This window comes from Zootermopsis nevadensis, unplaced genomic scaffold (genome assembly GCF_977971745.1).
Source record: "Zootermopsis nevadensis isolate Lab colony 2312 unplaced genomic scaffold, Znev_1.0 Znev_ptg000029l, whole genome shotgun sequence".
In the NCBI taxonomy this organism is placed as follows: Eukaryota; Metazoa; Arthropoda; class Insecta; order Blattodea; family Termopsidae; genus Zootermopsis; species Zootermopsis nevadensis.
In genome coordinates this window covers 10,545,990-10,573,439 of record NW_028259161.1, presented here as the reverse complement: position 1 = coordinate 10,573,439, position 27,450 = coordinate 10,545,990, and the positions used below count along the sequence as shown (strand labels likewise).

Here is a 27,450-nt window from a genome sequence, read left to right as displayed (position 1 = left end):
ATTGTACGGTGAAGACAAGCGTCTACATGGCGTATAGTGGGACACCTTTACTTTTTTTTACTTTTACCTGCTTCAGAACCATGTCTTAGGGCCTATCACTTTTGCCATGTTCACGCGTACCCCTGCAGGCCTAAATTGTATGGAATAAATTTTTGTTAAATTTAATAATCATGTTTCTTAATTAAATATGTCACCAAACACAATTTTATCCTAACTAACATGAACTGCTACAATAGAAAACGGTAGCATACACTCCATATATTATAAGTAATATTTGCATAACTACCATACATTTTCTTTAACACGACTTGATATTTTCAAGATAATGAATCTCAAACACATAATTTTAATTAAGATCACAGTAGGTTATATACAAAATATCTCTCTGTAAACACATTTGCCAAACGGTTTATCACAGTCATCGGAAATCCAGCCGCCGAATATTTTGAACTTATGCAACAAATAGCCAGAGCCAATGTTAACGCCCAAGACTGTAAATATGAAAATATAAGAACGTCTTGTGCGATTGTGACGTCAATGTAATAGTAACATGTGGAATGTTCTTGTTTATTGTGTCTTAGGGCACTCACCACAGCTTCCAGGGCGTCAATGTAGGTTAATAACCTCTTGACGTCACGCGCACAGAAATTTATGCTACCGTCATCACAAAGCTTCTAAGAATAGGGGAGCAAAAACCGATTAAATCCAACGTGAAAATTAAGATCGCTCTCTGTACAAACAAGGCAAGGTAACGGATAATGTGATCAGTATGCTTTCCACATCAGAAGAAGGCTAAATCCTCCTGAAGATGTACGCTGCCAAGAACCATGGCTCGCTTTCAGCTTGGTTTATGTGAGATGTGGTGAACAAAACTTAATTTGGGTTCGTTTAGCGTTGTTCACCTGTTTTCCGATTCAGCCGTTCGTCGGTGTTGATCACTTTAAACGGGGGGAAAAACGAATAACCCCAGATGCTATCGTGCTCTTAAATAATGAAACTGGTCAATTCTGACAAGAAGCAAATAAAACTATGTGGTAGCAAAACCCGGAGATTCGACCAGTCAATATCGAAATCCGTCACAGGACATGATCCTGAGACTGTTCCATCGCCATCCCTCCTTCAAAGTCTATCTCGCCCAGATGCAACTACATCTCATCTCGGTCTTCCAAACGGACTATTCTCCTAATTCCTGGACAAAATTTTGTACGCATTTCGCCCACCCCAAATATATATCCAGCCCACTCAGTGCAATTTAACAATGTAGCATTAACCTCCCGTCTTCGCGCAGTTGTTCCAATCAGTCTCTTCCCTTCAGTTTTTCCGGATAAAATGAAAACTGCGTTTCTCATTTCCCCATCTATCTCATGCGTGCTATATGCCACGGGTCTGCGGACCACCAGCTGAAAAATAGTAGTGCGGTCAACTGGAAATGACTGGGGAGCAACGAATTGTATCTCGTCATCAGGCTAAAGGACAGGTGGAAACGAGTGGAAGTCTTGGGATAGTCGATACCCTGACCAAGTACCGAACCAGACGGAGGCTGGAATAGACGTGCTGACGGTCTGCTAACTTATCCGGTGTGACTGGTTGTTGTACGAGGGTGGAGAGGGAGGGATGGGCATGGTTCAGAGCGGGCATTTGGAAGCTGAGAGGGATGAGGGGGGGCATGGATGGAAAAATATGCCCTTTATGTGGGGCGACAGAAAGCGAGATTCACATACTATTAAAGTGTACGGAAACCGGGAGGTGGAGGGAACAGCTCCTGAGGAACAAGTGGTTCACCGTTGGTGAAGAGTTGGCCTTCAAGAAAATTTTAAGCACTACGAATGACACGGAGGTCAGGGATGTAGGGAAATTTCTGTACAAAGTAAGATGTAAAAGACAGGTCAAAATTAGGAATTTAAAACTGCCACTGGGGTAATAGGCACGAGAACAATACGAAAGAGTTGTGTAAATAGTATTAGGGATTAAGGAATAGTCATGTAGAGTAGCATTAGTGAATAGTTGTAGTAAGCAGTAGTGCTAATAGTGCTACGTATGTAAGGACTGTGGCCGTGAAAACTTGGTGTTAGGCGGCCACAGATCTCTGTATATAGTTCTAAACCAAATACATTATTATTATTATTATCCGGTGTGAGGTATTAAAATGGATGAAAATGGGCAAGAGAAGGCACTTCTTTTAGCGTTCAGACAGCCAGGAGTTTATCACGTGTACACGCAGATGAACAATGATCCACAGCCAGGAATTTGAGAACACAGAACGAAATGTAAGCAGTATAATCGTGTTAACTACTTTATTGACCTTGCCTTCTATATTTTCAGAAAGAAGTACTTGATGTTAAAAGTGAAGAACACGTCAACTTAATCTCAAAGTGACTTCGTAAAATTTATGTTTCTGTGGAGATAATTTGCAGCGTGGTGGTCATTTTAGGAAATCAGATAACACTGAGGTTACAGCATCGCCAATATTTGATACTACGTCCTTCCACTTCAGAGACTCTCTGCACAGCTTCGGTGGAGATTATAGACCAATGTGGGCGTATCAAATGTGCGGCTGTTGGGTATGCCGTTGGCACTTCTCGCTTTAATGGAAACGTAGTTGAACACTGGATTTTTACGCTGAGTTGGAGTACGCCCTCATCTCAAGCAAGCCGTTACTAGGAATACTGGACAGATCTTAGGCTTGTTACGGCAGTATTTCTTTGATACTCAGGAAGAAGGGCTAACGTCAAACGTAATCTGTATCGACTGAGCACTTCTTACCGAACACCAAAGAAATATAAAAAGCTCAGTAAAGCACTCCTTAAGATGTATAGTCACCATATCTAAGTTCAATAAATGTAATTTAATGAGTTTGTAAGTTTATTTAACAACGATGTGTCAACTATTGAAATTATACCAAGTAGACAGAAAATCAAATTTATACAATCAGACAAAAAGTATATTTTGAAATTTACTTCGGTCTTCATGCACCGTTACAGCTGATTCAATATGTCGAAAAACTTGTTACGGCCAATGAATTTAATATGGTGGATGAGTAACCAAACGCCCATACTTATAGATATAATACATACGCAGCAAGACACATAGAGAAACTCGTGTTTCGACCCCATCTCAAAATTATGCAATTGCAAAGAAATTCGTACCTCATTCATAAACATGTCAAACATTCAACCTCAGACACATGGCTTTTATTTTCATCCTCTACAGAAACGTGTCTGACAGGAATCGATAGGCAAGGGAGCGTCATGCAGACCATCGATTTACGATGCCCCACACGGATTCGTCACTGAGTGGGAAGTTGCATCGTTCCGGAATTTACGACGTTTTAATTTCACTTGCCTCTCATTCTGTCAAGTTTCAAATTCTAAGAAAGTGGCCCACGCATGAACTGCTCCAAGTCCAATCTGCTGAAGACAGAAGATTATCTTCGGTTGAGGAAGTTGTCAGTTACTACGGCCTTATTAAAACTCTAAATGGTTTTCATCTAATAAATAATGTTTCTCCTGTAACCAACTTTGCAGTGACGCAACAGCAGGTACCTAGGGAAACCAAGCCGTCCGTCTTGAAAGCCAATGAAATCCAATCTAAGGTAATTTAGCACGAAGTACGCTGGCCCTTGTTAATGTTAGCGTTCATTAGTCGATCGAACGCCGAGCTGCATATTATAAGCAATAAAGTTATTCCAGAGATGAAGCTTTTAACTTGGCCGAGTGTATGATACTGCGCTGCTTAGCAAAGGCATGACGCTGTCCATCCGACTCAAACATCAGAGTTGTGTCCTTCGCTGGATCGTTTTTCGAGCAATGCAGAATTATATAAAACAATGCATATACTGGTATTATGCGATATGTATATTTTGTGATAAAATTTAATGTAAAATTGGAACATAGTGAATGTATTCCTTATTCTCGACTCCCTGGCTGCTTATAATAGTGTATTCGCCGAGAACTAGACACGTCAACGTCATTGCCATCACTAAAAACCCTGTTTTTACACCATGACAGTTTTAAGCCCACATTGACCCAGTTCATATCCCTCACTTAAGACCCGTATTATTACTATCCCCCAATCTACGTCTCGGTCTCACCAGTTAACTCTTTTAAGGATGAAGATGACCAATTTTTTGGGATGCTGCGCTCTGGTGATTGAAACAGTAGTGCCTCAGAAACGTCGGTAAACTTCTACCAAAATACAGGGCGCAACATCCCAGAATAAAGACATAATCATGCTCGCCGCTGTGGGAACCTTAAACCTCAGCTCTTTCAACGATGTTCTCAATCCAAATTTAATACACATTCTTTTCTCCTTCATCGCAATCTCTTAACATAACCAGAGGAAACAATACCAGCAAACGCGCCAGCAAATCTACCATTACATTCATATTCTTCTATAAATCTCTCCCCCCTACCCGCGCACAAAATTTAATAAAAATATCCATTATTCTGAGAGGTAAAACACGAACATGACCTCAGCATGACACGTTCATTAAATTCAAAGAGTGCAAAGACCGCACAAAACATTAATCCAAAACGCAGAAAACCTCTCTGCGAATTTGTAACTTGATATTTCCTTCTGGTAATAATCCATAAAACACGTTTCATCACGTTCTATTCAGTTTAATTGTTATTTTAAGCCACCATTTGTATGCTCTTCCTCAATTTCTAAACTCCTTTCGCCACGTTATTATCCTTGAATAATTAAACAGAAATATAAACCCGCTGCAATGATACAAGAACAAACATTTCATTCCTCCAGTGAGTTTCGGATCTAGACGTTTTATGATCTACTGAGAATTACGGTTTCCATTTAATTGCAAGAATACATCTGGCGGCAGGTTATTTAAAGTATCCTACATACATTTACAGCCTCTTTCTGTACAACAAACTTATAGTTTCACAGATGACGTTAATAATAACTACTAATAGGTAATAAACAAGCCACGCCTCATTCTGTTCTCACAACTTAATTAATACATTTTTCAAATAACTTCTGATTAACTAATCTCCTTAATGAGAATCTATAAGTCATTCAACTAGCCACAAAATCTTTTGTTTACACGAAAGTTCACAGCAGACCATCAACTGGACTCTTCAACTAACTCTACGGAGCAGAATTCTCCTACATTTGGGAGGAATCAGGGTTCAGACGCCGTGAAACGTTTTTAATTCAATTTACATTTTTAAAGAAATTGTATAAATTGTGTACGTTCAATGTCATTTGTAATGCCAATGCTGCAATAAATCATATTATTTTTCAATACATAAAAGGTTCATTCCCTTGAACTCTGACATTTTTTCTTACATTTTGCAGATGGTCAAGTTAAATTATTTTCCTTTTTGTGATTATAATGTTCCTTGTCAGATAACTAAATGTCGGCAACAAAACTACGAACACGAAATAACAAATATTCAAGCAGACTGCTTTCCGTTGACAGTTCATTACAGATAATTCTACGTCAATATTCCCCCTGGATTCTCGGAACCAGAGACATTTTACGGTCACGTACATTTGCGTTTGATCCAAACTCCCTCGTGCACAGATTCCATTGTATTCTATTATGAATAACACCTGAATCGTCACCTCGTGTTTCCAATGGAAACACTGATGACTGTACCACCTTCACGGATTTCAAAGTCAGTGTAACACGTTCCCTCTCTGCATGTATAGTTCCGCCACGCGATGAAAGGAAGATAAGTAATGACGTCACAGAGCAGAATTCTCATTCCTATTACAGAGGGTCTGCTCCGCTACAGCTATAGCATGTTCAAATAAATTGCCGGATACTTTTCATCAGGCTGTGAATGGACAGGGGAAGACGCCTGTAGATCGCGCAGAAAGTATATATGGACAGAGAGGCGACAAACTAAAAGGTCGCTTCTTTCTGAATACTAATTGGTAGCATTATAAAATTCAATTTACCCGTGCCTCATTTGTAGAAGGTACCTTGACATCTGACATTCAGCAGCTTTGACGTACATACATTACAGTAAGATCATAGGACACTTTTCAAATAAATGCGAGAAAGGAAATAACTTCAGTACCGGTAAAAATAATTCTGTAATGTTGGTGCCTGTAGATAAACAAAGAAAGGCAAGAACCGTCTAGCTTTTCCGGTCCTCAATCCATTTCAGAGAAATATTCTAATTCTAGTTGATCGTTCCTTTTTTCAGTTCCTCTTCGAATACACTGGAATAGTACGCTGCCCTAAAACAGGGCACGACCACTTCCTCTCATATCTTAACTCGCATTTCGTAAGTATGAAATTTCTCATTTGACGTCGCATGATCTGGGCAGCCGACACAGTGGCGTTAAATACACCAAGAAACATAAAAATATGAGGCTCTCCTAATGAATGGAAAATAACTACATGTTTTAACTGTAAATGTAAAAAATATTCGCTTTCAAAAAAGATACGTCTTAACTGATTAATTCTTGTGTTAATAGAGCTGCTATTTCGACGATATTAAGGGGGTCGATTGTCATTCCAGCATGGCTATTTCTTGCGTTATGATTGGCGACATCTTCCAGACAGCTGAGAATAGTCCTCATGGTGAGATTTTTCCGAGCGCCCCAATAATCGAGGAACAAAAGCCACAGAACTTCAACGCGTTCCATGCAATACAGAGATAATTTCCAACATCTGCTGTAATCGGGGATAGTTTTAGTTTAGGTTTGTCGGTTCCGCTATAGTACGAATCTCCGCCGAACCCATAACGGGAGGAACGTCCCACTCTTCCGCAAGAAAGGTTCACTGATTAGCGAGGACACTGAAAAATATATCGCTGTGTTAATTATATATGCAGCCGTAAAAACCCGACAATGAGTGATGGTTCTCAAGCTTCGTAGTTAGGAGCAGCTAACGACAGGGAAATGCAAGAAACTAAAATGCTACAAAATATTACACAGGACCTCGAGCGTACTGTTTTGAACACTGTAATGGGCCTTCAGGTTCCATAAAAGGTAATGAGGTTCTTGAATAATTGAATGATTATCAGCTTCTCAAGGACTCAGCTTCCTGGAGTTAGATACCGAGAACGGATCTGCATTCGCCTAGACTCAATGAAGACAGCCAAGCTTTGAATGGAAAACCTCCCGAATACGGACAGTAGGTTTTATTACCATAAACCTACCAAAAACCTCCTCGGTAAGTTCAATTCACATTCTTACAAGCTGTTTCTTTAGGATCATTTTAATAATAACCTCCCATGTACGTTATGGTTTAAAATGAATTTCTCGTAGAATGCCTCTCGTCCACACTACATGTTCAGTCTAGACAATGCTACTTTATTTATCCACGCCAACTATACTATTCTGGAATTAAAACAAGACGATGTGATGGGCCGTACTGTTTCGAAGACAGCAAAGATTGCTATGTGGCAAGAGAGAAAACCGTAGACCGTCAGACAGATTTTGTTCTATCATTGCTTTCACGATTAATATATAATTTATACCATATTACATTCAAGTTGTTTCGCTTTTGTGGCGTTTTAATGTGTTTTAAAATAGAAGACCTACGACACAAACTGAATATTTGGCACAGAATAACTGGCGACGTGCTTTTTTAAGGTATTCAAGTATTTCAAATAAGACGCGAGAAATTTAACGGAACTCCACGGTGCTGCCAAATCGCAAGTTATGTCAAATCAAAAAGGGTGATTATAAAGAAATGGCAAAGACATGCAAATATCACTGAAATCCTCCGTCGAAACAACCAAGGATTCTACCCTGGATATTCACAACATGAAGCATAAGTACTAATCGCTACACAGTGACGTTCGGTCAAGTCGCACAGAACTGATGCTGGCTGTGTGCAAAATAAACTAATGGTGCCTCGACAACAAAGCCTCATTGTGAGTTCGGCGACAAAAGAGGTGAAAACGTTATATGAACGCTGCATTGAATAATATTTCGTTCTTCTTTGTCAAACTTTAAGACTTCTTTACACTTAATTTCATTAACTGTTTGTTTCCCAGAAAACTTTAACATAAACTAGTCCGCCAGATGACGGGTAAGACAACAGCAGCTCTTTAAGAACTCTTTCCTCGTGGAAATAAGCTGTGATAAATATGCTTACAAAGCGACATCTTCAAGTGAAGACTTAATCCTTGAAATTCCTTTTGTCATCTGTAGGCTTTGTGTAGTTCTTCACACTTCTCTTGTCGTCTCTTAAGCCTTGACTCTCCTCCAGTTCACTCACTTTCATACTTAATTTCTGATCTGCTTCTCAGTCATGTAGATTCACTTCATCAGTGAAGAGCGAAGAGGTTATGAAGAAAATCAATTTTATGTACTGACAAATTGAAGTCCGACCAACGAAAGTGAAAACAAAAGCAGGGATGAGTGAAGGACTGAGAAGGTTGTTGTCCTTGCAAGGACTCTACCTACCACCAAAGGAATCGAAGTTCCAGTGTAACTCACTGCAAGAACAATAAGGTCCAATACAATGTTTCATTTCAAATTCGGAAGTATTTGATTTCAGTCACGACCAGAGCACTTGTTTTCACGAGTTTTTTTCAAATAATTTTCACAGTCCTTCTATTAAAATTACGGAACAGTACTTCGAAATATTTTGAAATTTCTTATTCTTGCGTTCCTTAAACTTCACTGTTCACAGTATCCAAACATTTCAACTCTTCTTGGATAACTTCCACCGCTCGCACAGTAACCAATGGGTCCAGAAGTTCTACATTTCTTAATGGTAGGTTTATACCACGATATTTTCACTAAATTCGTTCGGGAACTCTTCGAGTGACACATCATCAGACACGGGGTCGGAAAGTCTAAACTACTCCAGGACTTGACTTTGATTTACAATATACCAATTTCTGTTTAACGAAAAGGATATATTTCTTGAACACAAAAATCAGTTGGACGAAAATAAATTTCCAATTAATTTAAAAGCCACGTAATCTGACGTACAGACAACTGAAATAACACACACATTTGCCTATAAATAATGACTGCTTGAAAAATTAAATCGTCCTACCTGCAATTACGAATCTAAGAGTCAGATAATCAACCAATGTGTAGCATTTTATGACATCCGAAAGTTCATTATCGTGTTCAATGGAACCCCACTACCGGGCTCCTTCCTGAGTCGTGTTATCCAGTGCACACCTCGCTTTCTATTTCTTTAACATAGTCTACAAAAGAAAAATTACATAAGCCTAAACGTAAAGATATTTCCTCATTCACCGTTCTGACAACGTCTGAGTCAGGTTCATCTATGTCAGAATATATGAGCATCCAAACCGAAATAAGGAAGAGGGAATCTGATGTAATGAAGAGGTGCTCATTGAAATTCTGTGAAATTCAAGTGCAGTCGAAATTCGTTTCAGAATCGCAGGGTAGTTCTTATTACACAAGAGTGAAAAAGTGTAGTGATTACTTGCAACATAAGCACATTTATAAGAGACCAATGACGCCTTTACCGACGGAAGACTTTGAAACGACTAATGTTTTCGAGTGCGTTTCAACGATGGTTGGAGAAGTTTCAGCGATGGGTGGAGAAACTGCATCCATACAAAAATATAAATCGAAGCAGACGTCTAAAAGGGTCACAGCTTGAGTCATGTATGTTAGAAGGGCAATACTTACAATGTAATGGCACGAGTTTAACGTCTAAATGTGGAAACTAAATAATCTAATCTAAATTAGAGATCGATAATACAGATCGACGTGACGTAACCTAATCTAACCTAGACTTACCTGAACCCATTATAAATCAGGGATACAGAAAACTAGGTTAACTAACGATGATAAGCACACTGATGCAAATGCGCATGCGAAGGAAGAAAGGAAAATGCGAACATCGAGGCCGCCTAGGCATCAATTAATGCTTTGCCGAACGGAGAAGCCGAAACCACATAATTTGGAACTAGCTACTGACGCAGATGCCTGTACCTCCGCAGGCGTAAAGTATGCTAGCAGGACAACGTTGACCAGTCAGGAGTTCACGACTTATTAAAAAAAAAAAAAGAACTCAAATTCAATTTAAAAGCACAATATTTAAAGCTATGATACGTTAGTGACGAGCCTAATATAATGCTACACGTCACATGTGTGGAGGAAAATGGCACAAAGACTTTCTGCTTAGCTAACTGCATGCTTAACTGATCTACAGTAATCTTCATTTCTGTACTGAAAATGGAACAAATATGTTCCTCCGAAACGTTGGCGATCATTCACAAGTCTATACAGCATCATAATCCAAACGGCCATGATCCTGAATGTTATACTCGGAACAGAAATTACAACCTCTCGACTGCAGGCAGGAATGTTTGGCGACCAGGTGCTGTTTCTCTGCGTAGATCAAAACAAAATGCAGAAGAGAAACGGCACAGAAAACAGAGCACAAAAAATCGCATACCTGCTCACACACCCTGGCAGATGTGACGCCAGCAATTGTCCATCAGGGTCAACTCTGACGTCAGTAAACAGGCCCCACGCGGTGTGAATGAAGCAAGTGTTGCAGTCATTGTTCATATTCACCACCGACCAGAAACCTAAGCCTGGTGAACACGGGTTGAGACACAAGTCAGGATTTCAAGCACTTGAAATCGGCAAATAAAACAAGAAATGACGGGTGTGTGTAGAGTTCTGAAGTAAAACATTTCTCAGTTTAGAGTAGTTCTGATGGAAGGAATTGTTTTGATCAGTTGCATTGTAGGAAATTGTGTTGCTCTCAAATTTCGTAAAAGGAAATGGAGAAACGTTTGGGCGAGGAGTTAGTTACGCAGACGAAATGCGTTAGGAGCATCTAATAAACTTTGTTAAAACTGAAAGATGAAAATCATACATAATTCCATATCAACAGTTTTCATTATTGCTTCGTCGTTCCAATGAGCCATCTCCAAAAAGCCAAACTGAAGCAGATACAAATAAAGCACTCTCTGTATGTTCGTATCTCGACTCTCGAAATCCAACACTGCTGAATTATAAAAACTCAAACGAGAAGTATCGTGATCGCTTACCTACACTGTCCACACAAAGCAGGAAGAAAACGGCAGAAATGTCAAATTATTTCTCGACCCGTTTACAATAATCTCTCCATGCTTTAAAACGTTCCCCGGATGGGATATGATATCTGTGTTCGTGTAAGTTAAAACCCAGCTTTTTCGAAAGAAATTTAGATGGTATTTCATTCTCTTCGCCAGGACTGGCTCTGATACTCTCTTAGCATCTTATGCAATGGATGCCGGGAAATATTTCTATGGTGATAGAACGGCCAGTGCGTGATCCTGACCACTCATCACCATTTCGTACGGAGGTCTGCAATCACTGAACTTTAATACCACTCTCTTATACACCTTCGCAGCGTGCTGCATTGTACAGGAGAGATACATCTTACAAACATACAATTAATATCTCAATTATTCACCAAGTCCGAATCATATTTCAGACACAATTCACAATTTACACGACGCAACGAAGCACGTACTTTTCCAGTGCAGTGTGCCATGTACTAAAATTTTTACATAATTTTGACATCAATTTATTTGAACGTAAAGAACGGTTCTTTCCTATTTTTAGCTTCTTTTCAATCGTTCCGGAGCGTATTCTCTATAGACCTGCTATAAATAGAGCTTCGGCAGTAAAAGTTCAATAACGTCAGAATCCCCCCCATCTTATTAGGTTTCTACTATGGAAATAGCAAAGCTGTATTCTTATACGTAGGTAGCCTGTCACACCATTATGACGTATTGGGAGCAACCAAGAAAAGCTCCGAATTCTGTTAGACAGAAATGAGTGGTCGTACATAAGATAATGATATCTGAGGTTTTCAGGACGGTGAAAAATTCTAATGTGGTCTTCTGGTTAGTGAGGCAGTGTAGTCTTGTAAGGTGCCGTCAGCGTTTCGGAGAAAATTCTGCTCTGAAGATGGAGGGGATGTTCCTTCGAACTAGTTATATTACGTTGGATTATGTAGGGTTCTGACGATGGTATAATATAGTCCAAAAACCAAGTAACTCCGACTAGGTAAATTAAGTTAAATGGATGATTTGCGTGACTTTTCATTAATTAGCTTTCGTCGAGTCAAATGTTCGTGCAACACTCTTCAGGTTTTATATGTACAATTATATATTTCGCGTTTATATTTTTTTTACAACAGTGGTTATATAAAATGCTGTAATCAGGTCACATTAAAATATAAATGTTACATGAAGTTCTTTTGTAAGGTTGCACTTTATGAGTAGACCACCCTCTTATTTATCGATGTAACAAAATTCAGAATATCCTATATTATGCAAGTCCAGACAATGGTTGGATTCTCTTTGTTTTCCTCACGCGGAGCAAATACAGATTGCTCGTAAAATAGGCTACGATCATCTAACCCCTCTCTGATCCTAAATATTTCTGGTTTTACGATCGCAGCTTACGTATTGGCGTTAAACGACTAGTATTACACTTTATGATGCGTCAGAGTTTGGTGCACGTCAGCCACTTAAAATTCTAAAATACATCTCGTGCTAGAATAATTATTCACTAAACGTACGCTGAAGTATAGTGCAAATAACATAACTATAAATAATTTATGCTCTTTATAATACATTATAACATATTTTCCATAAAATGTATTACGTGTGCTAAGCTCTCCATAAGCAGCTTAAGAAAATCTCTCTTTCATCTTCACTGTATTAAGGTAATTAAATTCAAGGTACAAGATCGTCGTTAAGCAGATGGTAGTTAGGCGGCTATACAGCTTCATAAGAAATGTATGTAACGGAAGGTTATGCAGCCAAAACATCTATCCTCAGCCAGTTTCCATTACGAACTTGTTTTTCTTTAAAAAGACATATGATACGATACGACACAGAGGCTTTAATAACACGTCTGCCTTGAAAATATCGAAAACAACACGCATGAACCATAGGAATTTTAGACAAAACAGTAGGGTTTAATTTCTGAGGTTCATATAATTGAATTTTGGGTTAGGGTGAGTTATGAAAGGCTAGTGTAGGTTTGGCAAGGCAATGTTTAATAAGACAAAAATGGGCTAGGCTGGGAAGCAAGGAACGCATGTTAAAACTACGAATTACACCTTTGCAGTTTAGTTTGAAATGTGTGGAATGACAGATGGCGTGGAAGCAGTGTGTAAATAGACAGCGTTCCTAGTAATGAAAACTACGTAGGCTGTATATCACAACGAACGAACAAAAAACACTTAAACAGGGTTGAACATTTCATTGTCTGAGCTTTGAGTTGAGTCATGTTAAAAGCTTCTGCGCAGACATATGTCACGGTGACAACTTTCGGGATATGATGTGAAGCTTTCACGGCGGCTTTCATTAATAAAGTCTTCTAGGGCTATCAGCCCGAGAAGACTTTATTAACTTTCGGAATGTCTGTGACAGATACTGAAATCATCTTGAACACTTGGGTGCCACCAGATCTGCTTCTTCAGAGAGGCTGTGAGCAAATGGAAATGAGCATGGCCAACGTGCTTCTGCAGTGGATACAGATTTCCATTCGGCCGGCAGAGAATAGAAATTCTACCCATGACATGGATTTGTTTTAATTCGTCCTACATATGAACAACAAGTTAAGATGTTCTACCAGTCTCCAAACATTCATGACTTACAGGTAAAAACGTGTTCATCCCAGAGATGTTATTCCTTAAGCTAGAAGGTGATCATTAACCCAAATCCGTTGCGATGTTTACTCTTCGTCAAAATTAACCTCGTTTTCGCTTTAATGCCATATTCTGGCATCTGATAAGCTGTACTCTTTTTAATCCAACTATGCAGTTTTAAGATATTCAGTGCCAATCACGAATATTATCGTCTTGTAATTAAATCGGTAGGAATGTCTGCTATAAGAATACCATTAATAAAGAATGCTGATGTCGCTGTTTTATAGACTTTATTCTACTTACTGAAGGACCGTAAACGAATATATCTTTGGAGATACACTAATTTTAAAAATATGTATCTAACTAATATATTTAATTTCATATGTAATTATGAAAAACTGGACACTGTATCATTTGTTACAACCAATCAAATTTCATTAGACATCTATCCTGATATTGCTAATTTGCAATTTAAAGGAAACAGATAACCATCAGATAAGCTACCGGTTCTATCGCTGTTACAAGTTACAGCGGGCTTACGCACCTCAGTTTGCAGGGTTTGCGTCTAGACAGTAGTTTAGAATCCTCAGCCAGACCTATTTCACTACAGTAAAGATTTAAACAAACAATGGGACCCTTCACGCTCAGTCCCATGGACAAACTTTTCTTTAGTGAAACTGTCGTGGGTGGGTGTGGTGGATGATCTGCACACATTTCTTGATGAGAAACGTTGAGACCATGCCCCACCATTCCTAAAAACCACGGAGTAATTTTAGAGTTATGAAAGAACGCAAACCAGTTTAAGACAAAAATGGCCCAGAAAGTACGAAGCATTACATTATGTTTCCAAGAGCATTAGACCGAAGCCTCATTTTCTGTTAAAAATAAACAAAAATCAGTTTAATAAATTGTGCTAAGCCCCTCGTGTACCGCATGTGCTGACGTGAGGTTCTGTCGGTAAATGTTACACGCATCACACTTCAAACAGCTAATGATTTGTTCAATGTTGAATGTTCAAACTACCAAAGGCTTGCTGAGACTGCAGGTTCTCATGGCGTCAAGTATGAAGATCAATGTCTTGTGGGATGTTGCTGCCTTCATCATAAGTGATCGCCCTGATAATGGAGGCTCCGAAACGTCAGTTAACGTCTACCAGACTACGTGGCGCAACATCCCAGAAGACAGTCATTTTCAATACCAAAGTCTCACACTCCTACCTCTTCACATTCAACTGAATTATGCCCACAGTAAATACAAGGATTCTCTAAATACTTTCTCTGGGCACACTAATCGCAGCAAAAAGGCGGATAAAGTGCGATATGTGGCGCGTGCAGTCCAGGACGGCTCGATCGCTAAGAACGCGGATTCAAATCCCGCTCCAGGAATGAACGAGCTCGTTTTCCTGATTTCTCCAAATTTAGTATACAGCAACCATCATGGCCGGTTACTTTGTCTCAAGTCGTCAGAACTGCACTGCTTATAATCCATTGTCACATACAACAAACCAGAAGTTTCAATTAAACTTCAAATTCATGCGATTGCTATTAGCAGCATATCCTACAATCAGGACACGGTGTCCGACTCCTCGTTTGTACCAACTAGGAGCGGCTAGGTTGAGTCGAGGTTTTCTAACGCCTTTCTTCTATCTCGTTACAACAAGCGACTGTGGCCTTTAAAAGCAGTTGCGTGGGTGCACACAAATCCTTTCTTGTAGCTTGAAGCCGCGGTGCCTAAAGTGATGACTTTTTAAGGCCAGGAATAAGGACTATAAAAGAACCGGTATATCAGGGACTTTTTAATCAAGAAACAAGTAAAGAGCAGTGTACGCAATATAAAAATAATCTTTCACCCCGAACATGCAAAAGAGGTGACTAAATCTGTTCTCTTTGAAGCAAGTAACAGAGTTCCTGACGATTTATTTTCTCTACGATATTTCTCTTCTGAACAGTAGCCTTCAAGACGCATTTTATTTACAACCCCTGCTAGCACATCATTTATTCTCCACACACTGAGCTCATATGCTTACAATTCACGTATCTGCTCATGATCAGGCAACTCACTTCAACGCCAGCTGTCTTACCGATCGTTTACATCAATCCTCTTTGGCGAGCATTATAAAAACTGAAAAAAAAGTGAAAGACAAAGAGATGTCTAACCGCCGACCGTCGCGGTAAACATTCCTCTTTCGTATTCGGTGCATTCCGGGCTCAAATATCGACAAAGAAACTCGAATCATCGCAGTTATACTCACTCCTTCCACGCAAAGACTGGGATAATGCAACAAATAAAAATGCATTCCACTGAGGTAAACAAATTCACAAAGAACGCATTTCTAAAACACGTGTAGTCTACTCCAAATTGGATTGCAGCTTTCCACATTTGTGCTCGCATACAACAGAAATGGCACGGGGTCCCGACGCTCGGTCTCAGTGCGGTTACAACGAAGGAGTCAGCCGAAATGCGATGCACTGCCAGTCCGAAACATGGCCTTGAAATAATCCTTAACCACCTCATAAACATTAATCACCACAATTTCTAACACCTTAGAGTGGGCGGGAACACGAAATGGTTTTGACCTCGCCTGTGGGATGAGAAAAGAAACTGGTTAAATAAAATTCGTTGTAGTTCATAACACAGTTTGAGCTAACTTCGCTTTCGGATGCTGCAAACTCATTTACAACGTGTGGCACTTGTTTGCTTATCTTTAATTGAAGACGTCTTTATTGCTGCACGAACCGGAACTGTACTACGTCACTGGTAACGTCTCAAGTACCCATTCTTTTTATCGTTTACATTGCAAAATGTGTTTATCTTTCTACACCTGCATGTATTTGTCTCTTTTCATCAAATATTTCACAATTCATGTAACCAGAGCAGCGACTGCTACCTATTTATTCAATAAAACTCCCTCGCCGTTATTCATGAACAGCAACGCAAATCTGAGAGTCTATTATTCATTTTCTCACTTTATTATTAAAATAGATAACTTGCACTATTGTTTCCAACGACAGGTATCTTTTAATTACGCATGTAAATATTTTTTCGGTCAAGAATGAACAACATTTCAAATTCCTGTAAAATTCCGTTTATCACTACAACTGAAAGGACTAGAAATCAGATTCGTACCACGTTAGATGTTCTATCAAATGCTACAAAGCGGAGCAAATTTCTACGACTGCTAACATATGAAAACATTATTCAGCCATAAAATGTTACATAACATAATTTGCCAATGTCCACAAATATACGATTAGCGGCAACAACCTACCGTAAAAATAATAATTTACGTGCCAGACAGTAATTCACTATGAAAAATTCAACATGATTAACTACAACGGTTTACGAGTTACAGCCATCAATGTCAAGAAAAATCCATTCTTCCTAATGGCTGTCATATTGTTTGTAGTTTCCGGCGAAATTGAACAGACGCTAACAATTTTTAAAAGTTCCACCATCACATCAAATTTATTTTAATCTAAGTAATATGAGCGACCTATTTCACACTCCTCTGTAACAACAAGCTCCCTGGAATCTGAGGTGTATTTGTTTCTCTCAATTCAGCTCGAACTTGACAATGAAACGCAAAATTACAATCTCAATTCCACGTTTCATGGACTTTATTTAATCCGCAATATAATTATAATTTGATGGTATTAAATTGCATATATGTGTTAATGCAAGTCCCCAAAACAATTAACTTGGACCTGCAGTGTATATCTGAAAGCGAGGAACAGTTCAAAGTTTAAAATTTGAACTGACCAGACGCATGAACGTAAGTTATATGAACAGTTCGTCTAGAGTTACTATTCTGGCGCTTTTGCTATTATTGCCTCTAGATCTAGCAATCACAATCATGATTAACGATCTCGAAAACTGAAATGCACGGGATAAAGTGCACTGGGTATTAAGTGCGTTTCACTTTCTCTGTAATTTTAGTTCGAAATAATTTTCGCTCCTATAAATATTTAGTGGGTAACGCTCCAGAGGCTCACAGAAACAGAAGTAACCTTCATATCAGTTAGTGTTAACAGATATCAACCAAAACTGAAATATGTCGACATATTTTATTAAAACTCCCGATATCATATTTCCTGAACAACCATTCAGCAAGTCCAAAGTCCTCACACGCGAACAGACGAAGAGACTGGCATAGCAAAATAAACGGGTACATTTATTTGCAACTTTTCGTTACGAACACATCTAAAAACTAGGTTTCTTGTTTGTATTTTAAGGCAGTAACTGGACATGCATAGTTGTAATAGAAAACAGTCGACGAGGTAGAGCTATAAATATAACGTAAAAGTAAAGTAAAGTAAAGTTTGTCCCGCTACGTGCAATATAGGCGCTTGGGGTGAGTGGAGGTATAGCCCCTCTCTTTCTTGTCCTCGGCACTAGATGGGGGTGAGTGGTCAGCATCACGCCCCGGCCAGCTTTACCCCCGGGAAAGGACCCCGGTACCCATTGTAGAGGAGGCTGGGTGGGCCCCAGAGCCGGTCTGGATGCAGAGGACATAGGAAAAATCCTCTGCCCCCCCCCCCCCCGCCGGGGATCGAACCCCGGTGTCCAGCCCGTAGCTAGTCACTATACTGACTGAGCTATCCCAGCTCATTATAAATATAACGTAGGCCTAAATATTTTACGACCTCATGGATAATATAGTACACCAATTCAACACCTCTCTACACACTTCCACCCCGAAACACACTTCACGATGAATACTGGCAACAAGGCAAAGAAGTTAATTACATATATACAGGTAAATAGAATCATAATCAGTCGCATTCCTGTGACTTGGCGAAAGGGCAGTAATGCGTTACAAAAGAGTATGAACCTACAAAACACGATATTCTGGTGCAAGCCAACAAAATACTCAGGGAGAAGTTAGCCCAATTCAAGATTTACGAACCATGGTGGATCACAGCAGTAGCCCATTTGCCTGCAGAGTTCCTGGAAGTGGATACTCAGGAACCAGTGTTTTCAGAGATGACTATCGAGGAATTGTGTAACTGAAGATGAATGAGAAAGGTGTAACCAACAGAGAGAGAAAATGATGATCCAAGAGTTGGTGGAAAAATTACTTCAAAGAGGGCTCAAATGTGTTTTGCAAAAAAATACCTACGAATTTCAAAGTTAATTCGGTTAAGAACGGCAGAACTCTGGGAACTTCCATTCGAACAACGACGAGAAAAAAAAAATTTCAAACACATATTTCCGTTCTTGTAAGACTTCAAACTTTAACAGGGCATGTGTACACTACCTCTATCTCAGAAACGTTGGTTTGTAATTCAACATTGATACGGCTGAAAGCCTGGGAGTAATTTATAACAATAATGTGTATTTTGTACAAAAAACTACACATTACAGTAAAATATGACTACTGTATAAGATAGTATGCACACGCGTTCCACAATTTTGCCTCTCTTTTACCCTTAGATCCTGACTAAACTTCGGATATCATCAGACAAGTTAGCACATAAAGAAATAAAAATACGTCAACACAAGGGAAACATTTGCAATTTATCGCCACTTCCGCTTTAACGACGTTCATATTTAGGTTGCTGCGTAATTCAAGCCTGCCTTTAAATAACTTCCTCCCTCCATTCCATCTCCATTTGTTCCAATCAGAATTTGGTGATAAAATACATCCGGAAAGAAAGCCAAGTACATGAAAACACAAAGATTAAATGTTTCGATATAACATACACGGTTCTGGTACTGAAAACAACTTCAGTTTCTAAATTCAATTCACTTGTGCTACAAGAGAGTAACAATCATAAATGTAAATTATTAATTTGCATTTATAACGGTTACTCTCTCATATTATAAAAACGCGCCTGTTACATTTTATGATCTTCGTAAATATCTGTAACGCACAAGAAATGAAATCTCTAAGCACCGTTTTATTTTTAGCAAAAATAGTTTTAAAGATCAACATCAAAGAACTTGAACAGAAATTTTTAAACTTCTGCCAAATGAATTACCAGGAATCACTGCATTTTCATTATGTGGGATAAACCCTATTTCCTAACCGGATATTAAGTTTGGCAATCAAACCAAAGTGTTCACTTACGTGTCTGTATGGTGTAAGCATAACCAGAAATTAAATGTCACGCGGAAGGGACACCACTTACCTGAAACAAGGAGAAACAAACCATTGCTACAAAAAAACTAAAACAGGAAGTTGAATAAGCAGTACACTTACCAACGGTCGTATGTATAGTCTCGGTTCTCGCGCCCTTTCTTTGCTTATTTCTGGACAGATAAAGTCGCTTGCTTTGCAGTTCTCCTCTTATGGTAAACGTTGTATCCTATCTCGGCCTCCGATCACAATTCTTATGTTTGTGTATGTTCTACTACCGACGCTGTCAATAGCTCAGAATCTACAGGGCCGAATGGTAGGAAGATTAATGAATATGAAAAGATGCGGAAGGAGGCGGTGGCCACCCAATCTGAGGAACTATTCCCGCATTTTCCTAGAAGGGCTGAGGAAAACGAGGAAATCCTTTCAGGACAGCCGGTGTCCGGGTAGTGAGCTAAGTGCCCGGGACCTCTGAAGTATGGAGCAGGAGTTCCAACCACTTGGGCGTGACACTGGGTTCGAGGAGAAATGCAGTGGCTAAACGTCTAATACAGTAATATGTTAGAATTGCAGGCACTAATAATAAATCTCTCAAAATACAGGTGAGATACGAAGATCTCACGACGACAATATGAACTGCGTCACTGACAGTCATCTTACCTGCACCTGAAGTCTCCATTGTAAAGGTAGATTCATGTATATAAAAGCCAGATTTCATTATGACAAATAGATTTTCGAACACAAAACAATATCAGTTCCTCACTATATGCGCATCATTCCAGCTGCTGATACGTAATATGCTTGAAGCGTTTGTAAGCAATAAAAGGGAAATCACAACGCGAGAGAAGCTGGACCTAACGGTATACTGCATTCATACAATTGCTTTTCAAGGGAGATATATGTAACAATATGTAATGACGATAACTTGCAAACGCATGGGTATAATCTGAATACAATTACGCAACTGCCAAAGGGTCATTCAGTGAACATATCTGCCTATGTTCTCTTTACAATGCTGTAAAGGGTACAACGGAGACAGCATCAATGTATTTATTGCAAAAGATGTCGGTCAGAGTAATACCTGTTCTCATTTAGTAACACATATGTGCTTCTGACTCAGTCATTTTACTGACAGGGTGCATGAAAGAACTGAACAGACAATGGCGTTTTGGAGTAAAAAAGAGACGTCACCACGTCAAGAATTAAAATTAGGGCTTAGATAACAGGAACGTTCTTTACGCGTTTTGCACACAGTACATAAAAAGTAAAACATTTTGCGAAGGATCATCTAATGTATACTTGATATAACGGTTAGTTAGTTCTGCGTTTTGTTTGCATGAAGAATTTGTAATTCGATTTTAGTCTATAAACAGTGCGTGCATGGCACAAAACCGAGCCTCTGGGAAAGAAATTTAATCTCGATATCAGTCACATTTTGTAGGAGATTCACAACCGCACGAATCGAATTACTGCGCGTTATATAACAAATAGCACAACTGCAATAAATCATCTTGTGGCATGCGGACTGCATGACAGATCACTGCCCCGCAGAACATCAATTTGAGCACGTTTCATTGGGCTGAAATGACGTCACAGAATTTTAATCTGCTTCAACCCGATACTGGTACTGTAGCTTCTCATAAACCAGGGCTCCCTCGACTTCATATAGCAGGATGACGTAAATGGTGAATTCGGACGGGCATGACGTATTTTAATATAGGATCTACTATCCCAGCAGTTTCCTGGACGGGCTTAAGAAAACTAGGAAAGAATTAACCAAGAACGGCTTGCCTCCGGGTTGAGATTCGAGTCAGGAACCTCTCAAATAAGACTGAGATTGCTAACCACTTAAAAATTACATTTGGTTGCACCGGATTTTACCACCCACGGTAACCAGTCTAATTAGCCACTGATTCTTTCAAAAGTCGTGACTTGGCTAACAAGGGCACTCAAATAAATTAACCACCACCATCGTCATCATTATTAACCACCTAGAACCGCACAGCTCCTCTTTGTATTTTCATTTCGTATAAATCCTCTTTAAACGCGCGATACTTAATTCCTTGAAGTGTATAATACAGGATTTTAGTTATTTCTATCAAGTACAGCTCCCCGAGCTCTTCGTTATCCCTTACCTCTTAAAGGTCCTAGCCCTTACCAAACCCCGTTTTATCAACGGCGGATTAAGTAAATAACGGGATCCTCGTGTCCAACGCAATAAATGTTGTCTGTAATTTAGCCTTTCTTGTTGTCCTTGCAATGGAGATCTTAAGCCGATGGTAAACTAAACGATACAGTGGATGAGAGTTGAGACTCTCACGCGACGAAAATGTCTAAGTTTGTCTTCTGGTTTATAACGCAGTACGAACTTGTAGGTAGAGAGAAACTGTCTCCATTTTCAGTAGACCTGAATAACATTAATAGTTAGACTGCAAGTTAATTACTATTTTCCGTGCATTATTCTGCTGCTACTGTTGTTTTAATATTACACATTACGACAACATTGGTAACTGTTAAGATATCACACATTTTCTCCTAAAAATTATAAGTTTAGGTTATTTTAAACTTAACTAAAAAATTTGGTGTGGTCTGTTTGAGGCGTTGACCATAGCGAATAACCCTTGCAGGTTAGAAGACTTAACCCAGTAAACAAGCGATCAGTCAGTTTGTCCTGGGAACTCGAAATTATGAAACGCATTTAGCCACAGGAATGTCAGTAGTCACTGTACGAACACATCAGATCCGCCTCTCTCATGGACTGCGCAATGCCTTCCTACCTTCCTAACAGACGTCATTCCGCTCGTAACATCCCCGTTACTGCCTGTCGTAATGTAATTACTTTGCATACTATTCCCTTCTACGAAATGTATATGTCTCTTCACTACATACCACGTCAGTAGCTACGTGTGACAATCAATAAATGGTACGAATTTGGTTACGCCCGTCAGTAGAACTGAGAAACACAATGGTTGATCCGCGTCACACAGTTTGCCTTCTCATCAACAATTTTTATAACTTCAGTTTGTTTCCTAAATACTCTAAACCAGTAGGACTACCGGGTATAAATTTTTATGTCGAATTTATTACACGGATTCACTAAGAATCCATGTTCTTGGAGTAAATATTTGTCCCCTCAGTAAAGAAAGCGAGGAAAAACACTTCCTTGTCACCCAGAACAATGGGCACAAAATTTATTCTTATATGGAAGTCGTTTAGTATTCCAAACATGCATGGCATGAATCTAGGTCATATCTTCTAACTTAGGGACGAATTCGTAATTTTCATAGTCACTACTGGCAAATTCCAGGAGGTAATTTTAAAAAGAAATTTCTTTCAGCGTTTCTCCCAATTTATCATCCATAATAATATTACAGTTTATCATTCGAGAGTAAAGAATCTCTTTCGTTACCATTTGCCAACTCTATGGGATGTGATGTTGAATCTATTTTAAAGTTTTAACTTATCGACTCTTAATATGAATTAGAACTAAAAGAGAATTTGAAAAATCTTTACAATGTGTTCCGAAAAAAACCGCCGTCTGTTCGGAAAAAACATCATATTTGTAAACAAGGTTTGTCGTTGATAACAGTTAACAAATCAACAAAACTTAATGTGCTTACAGATAAAAATTTGAATTAAATCGCACGAGATATACAAGCATCACAACTGACCTGTCAAACTTACGTCTGTGTAACTGACTCCATAAAGCATTCCCTCTTCAGAAGCTAATAACAATTTTAGCTATTCACCGTTTTTTACGGAACACTCAGTTCCATAAACGCATTCACAACAGCCCACCACAAGCCCCTACCCTGAACCAGAAGAAATCCACACCCTCAAACCTTATTCCTTAAGCTCCGTTTTAATAGTATCCTCCCGTTTACTCCGGCCTATAAACTTTATACATTTATTTTAGATGAAATATTGTTGTTATAACAGTAAACTGTTTTAAACATTTCATTTAGCCTTTTCTATTTAATAATTTCGATGTTCCTGGCAAAATCACAAATAATAACACGGTTTGTTCACTATAAAGTATTTTCAACCGATACATCAAACTGCTCAATAAGGCCTTCTTAAAGCGGCTCAGAGAAAATCGAGGAGTTATAATACTTCCTTATATACTTCTTATTTTTCTATTTTTATCCGTAGATCAGGATCTTGATTCGAAGCCATCCTTCGTTATCACCTAAACTTCACACAGGAGTGGAGTACGCTATACTCCCAATACAGCACACTCACAAATTAATAAATCATAACGCAATGATGTGTACACAATTATTATATTAGACTTTATAAAGTGGACTGCGTGATGACGTACAATGTGTATGACGACACGTGGCCATAATTAGTGATTTGCCGGAAACACTAACCGAAATACGTGCTGTAAATAATGCATGTGATAAAAAGAAACACAAGTACGTCATATCCGGTACTATATTACTCAGTTAAACAGATATATGACGAATTGCAGGTTTCAATAAAGCTCACACATCAACGGTAACAAAGTTGCATCGAGATTTTTATTTTATTTTCGTCCCACACTGTTGCTAAATGGAGACGATTATGAATATTAATAAACAAATAAAATAATAAGAAAACAAAATAAATTAATATAAAATACTTGTCTCAAAACCATATGGATGAGATCATTTTGAAAGCGAAATGAAATAGGGAGGATAATTTTAGACCAAACGTGGGAGAAACAAACTGTGAAGAATGTGAATTGGATTACGAATTCAGGTCAGGTGACTCCAGAAGGGAAACAGCAAATGCCCACAATGACAAAATAAAATTCAGCTCCGAAATTAAATTCAGTGAATATACACATTAGGTGAAGTAAGTGAACGTTACAGTCTAATACCGGATTCGTGAGGAACATCACAATAATATGAAGGTATCCTTGGTAAAGAGCGTCCGATTTATCGGAGGTCAGTGCACTGCAGTGCCGACGGATTTCCCGTCTGAAGAGGAAACAATCCCCAATATATTTCGAGAGGCAGCTGAGCTATAAACATTTCACCCGATGAGGTATCAAGCTCTCATGAGGATGAGTATGAAGATCACTATACGACGCAACTTCCCAGAAGACACCCAACCGTTAAATTCACCCGGATGGTTCATTTCGACTTTCCAGAAACAGCCGCATCGACTGTTTACGGTTCTCTAACGTTTCGGTAATCACTTGTAGCTGCCATCTTTGGGGTGAATGTGCGGAGGGTGAAGACGGTTCATGAAATATACAGGTTTAGCAGTGGGAGTTGAGTAGGATGTAATGGGCGAGCAGAGGAATGGGAACAGGTGATGAAAACGTTTTAGCGACCACGTTATAAGGGAACCAGATTACATATTAAATTCCTGCCGCTAAAACCTACGTAGGTTGATTCACTCGATACAAAATTCTAAATATTTTCATCATGCGAATAACATTTTAACTCCCTTTGTTATTAGTGACGAATACAAACAGTGGATCTCTGATTAATTCGCAGAGTAAATTACACGCCTGAATCCCTTAATGTCTGATCACACGAGTAGAAATATTGTCTTTCTACATGGACTTCGCCCTATTAGCTCAGTCATTACGAGAGCTGTGTCTACTTCCAACAACAAAACAAAAGTCCGACTTCCTGGCTTCAATGATAAACAGACCTGATATCACGGTAGCACAAAGTTTCGGAACATTAATTGGTCATATGCTGCGAAAATCTTCGTTATTATCGAAGCATCGCTCTTCGACGCCGGCGAGCGATAATTTACTCACAGGTTGGCGGGTTTACGCAGTAACAAATATTCACTACGTATAACGTAAAATGAGTATTAATTCTTAACATACAGACTATCAAATCTATTAATGGAAACATTTTAAAACGAGTAGTTACTGTTCTCCAACAGGTGGCAAAAAGAATTGAAGACAACTGCGGCCAGAATCATAACGGGGAATTAAATCACGAATACTTCAATTACAACGAGACGTGCCGGTGTTACAACTGCCGCGCTTGGGAACGATCCATTAGGCCTATGTTACAGTAAAATGGTTTACATAGCTTGGCCATTATGGACCCATGTTATATTCCCACTCTTAATGGGTGCACTGGAACTTGACAGTTTACACCATTGGCATATGCCATAGCATGTTTGCCATTAAACAGGCTTTTCCCCACTCAGTGTTTCATTTATTAATCTAAAGCGTTTATTTTCAACTAAACATGCTTCTGCTATAAGTGGTGATTGTATAAAGCTATCCAGAAATTTTAATCACATCGCTTATTTCGTCGGAGAGGTACGGCCTATAGTAAAATAGGTTAATGAAATCTAACCTCCAAGAATATACTTTCACTGTTGTGCCTATAAATGAAGTACCGATTAAGAGGCGTAAACAGTACCGAATGACAGAGAGGTTAAACGAATATCCAGACCAGGCACATTTTCTGTCGATATAAAAATTAATTATAAATAACAGACAAATGTACCCCTGAGAGTGACAGTAAATAAATTCGTACCGTTTACGAATAAAACCTGTCTGCTGTCTTGATACAGAAGGCTGTGCGTGTAAGTCGAGTACCAATCTGCAGTCTCTGTGAAACTTCGTCTACGAAAGTGCAGCCTCTAACCGCCCACCGTCCGTCCCCAGATGATACATGAGCGAACATGGAGCAGCGGAGGAATAATACGAGGTGCGATCGGAAAGTTTCAAGACTGCGCATATATATATATATATATATATATATATATATATATATATATATAAAAACCGTACACTTATCTCAGGTATTGAATTCATCCATCACCCTCGAAGTAGTTCCCCTGGGAGTGAACACAACGATCCCAGCGCCGCTGCCAAGCCTGGAAGCATCCCTGGAAATCTTCCTTTGTCAGCCTGTCAAGCACCATCTGCGATTCTGCCTGAATCTCTTCTATCGTCTCAAATCTCCTTCCCTTTAGCTGAATTTTCATCTTTGGGAAGAGGAAGAAGTCACACGGAGCTAAATCCGGCGAATAACGAGGGTGCGGGATGACGGCCATGGTGTTTGAGGCCAAAAACTGCCGAACTTTGAGGGCGGTGTGCTCTGGCGCGTTGTCATGATGCGTCGCATGTGGAGTTCTTCCTTTAGAATCAGCTTACAGGTCCCATAGCCTATCCCAACAATGTCGCACAAGTCGTTGATGGTACGACGTCGATCTTCGTGAATGGCCTGCCGAATCTTCGTAACTTTTTCGGGCGTTGTGCTCGAAGATGGTCGTCCAGAACGCTCGTCATCATCGACAGAGGTTCGGTCATTTTTAAAACGTGAATGCCACACAAAAGTTTGTGTTCGACCCATTGCGGACTCCCCAAATGCTTGCTTTAGCATTTCATAGGTTTCCGTAGCCGTTTTGGTGAGTCTTTGGCAAAATTTGATTTGTTCATGAAAATCCGCCATTCCGAAATCGCAGGAGGGTCGGTGTAATGCACTACAAAACGCCTGTTACTAAGAAACAAATGCTAATTCGATGATGCCGGCTGGCACACTGATTGACTATGAATGTAGGCCGCACCCCCTAGCGGCAGAAGCTCGTACTACATCCGGTTCGCCCTCTATTGACACAGTCTTGAAACTTTCCGATCGCACCTCGTACTGACAGGGAAAAATCAAAGGACTGGGAAAAGAACCTGTCCAAGTGCTACTTGGTGCCCACAAATTCTACATGGACAATTATAAAAGTGAAACTGGCCTCCGCGATGAGAAACCGGCGACTGACCGCCTGACCTACCACATGGGCTCCATATCTTTATTTGCTCATTATTCATTGTTTG

General features: G+C 39.4%; 1 protein-coding gene across 2 annotated transcripts in view; it reads right to left on the bottom strand.

The window, feature by feature from the left end:
- LOC110832641 (C-Maf-inducing protein) overlaps nucleotides 1-27,450 on the bottom strand; it is a 136,051-nt gene that overhangs the window by 75,297 nt on the left and 33,304 nt on the right. The window lies entirely within an intron of this gene.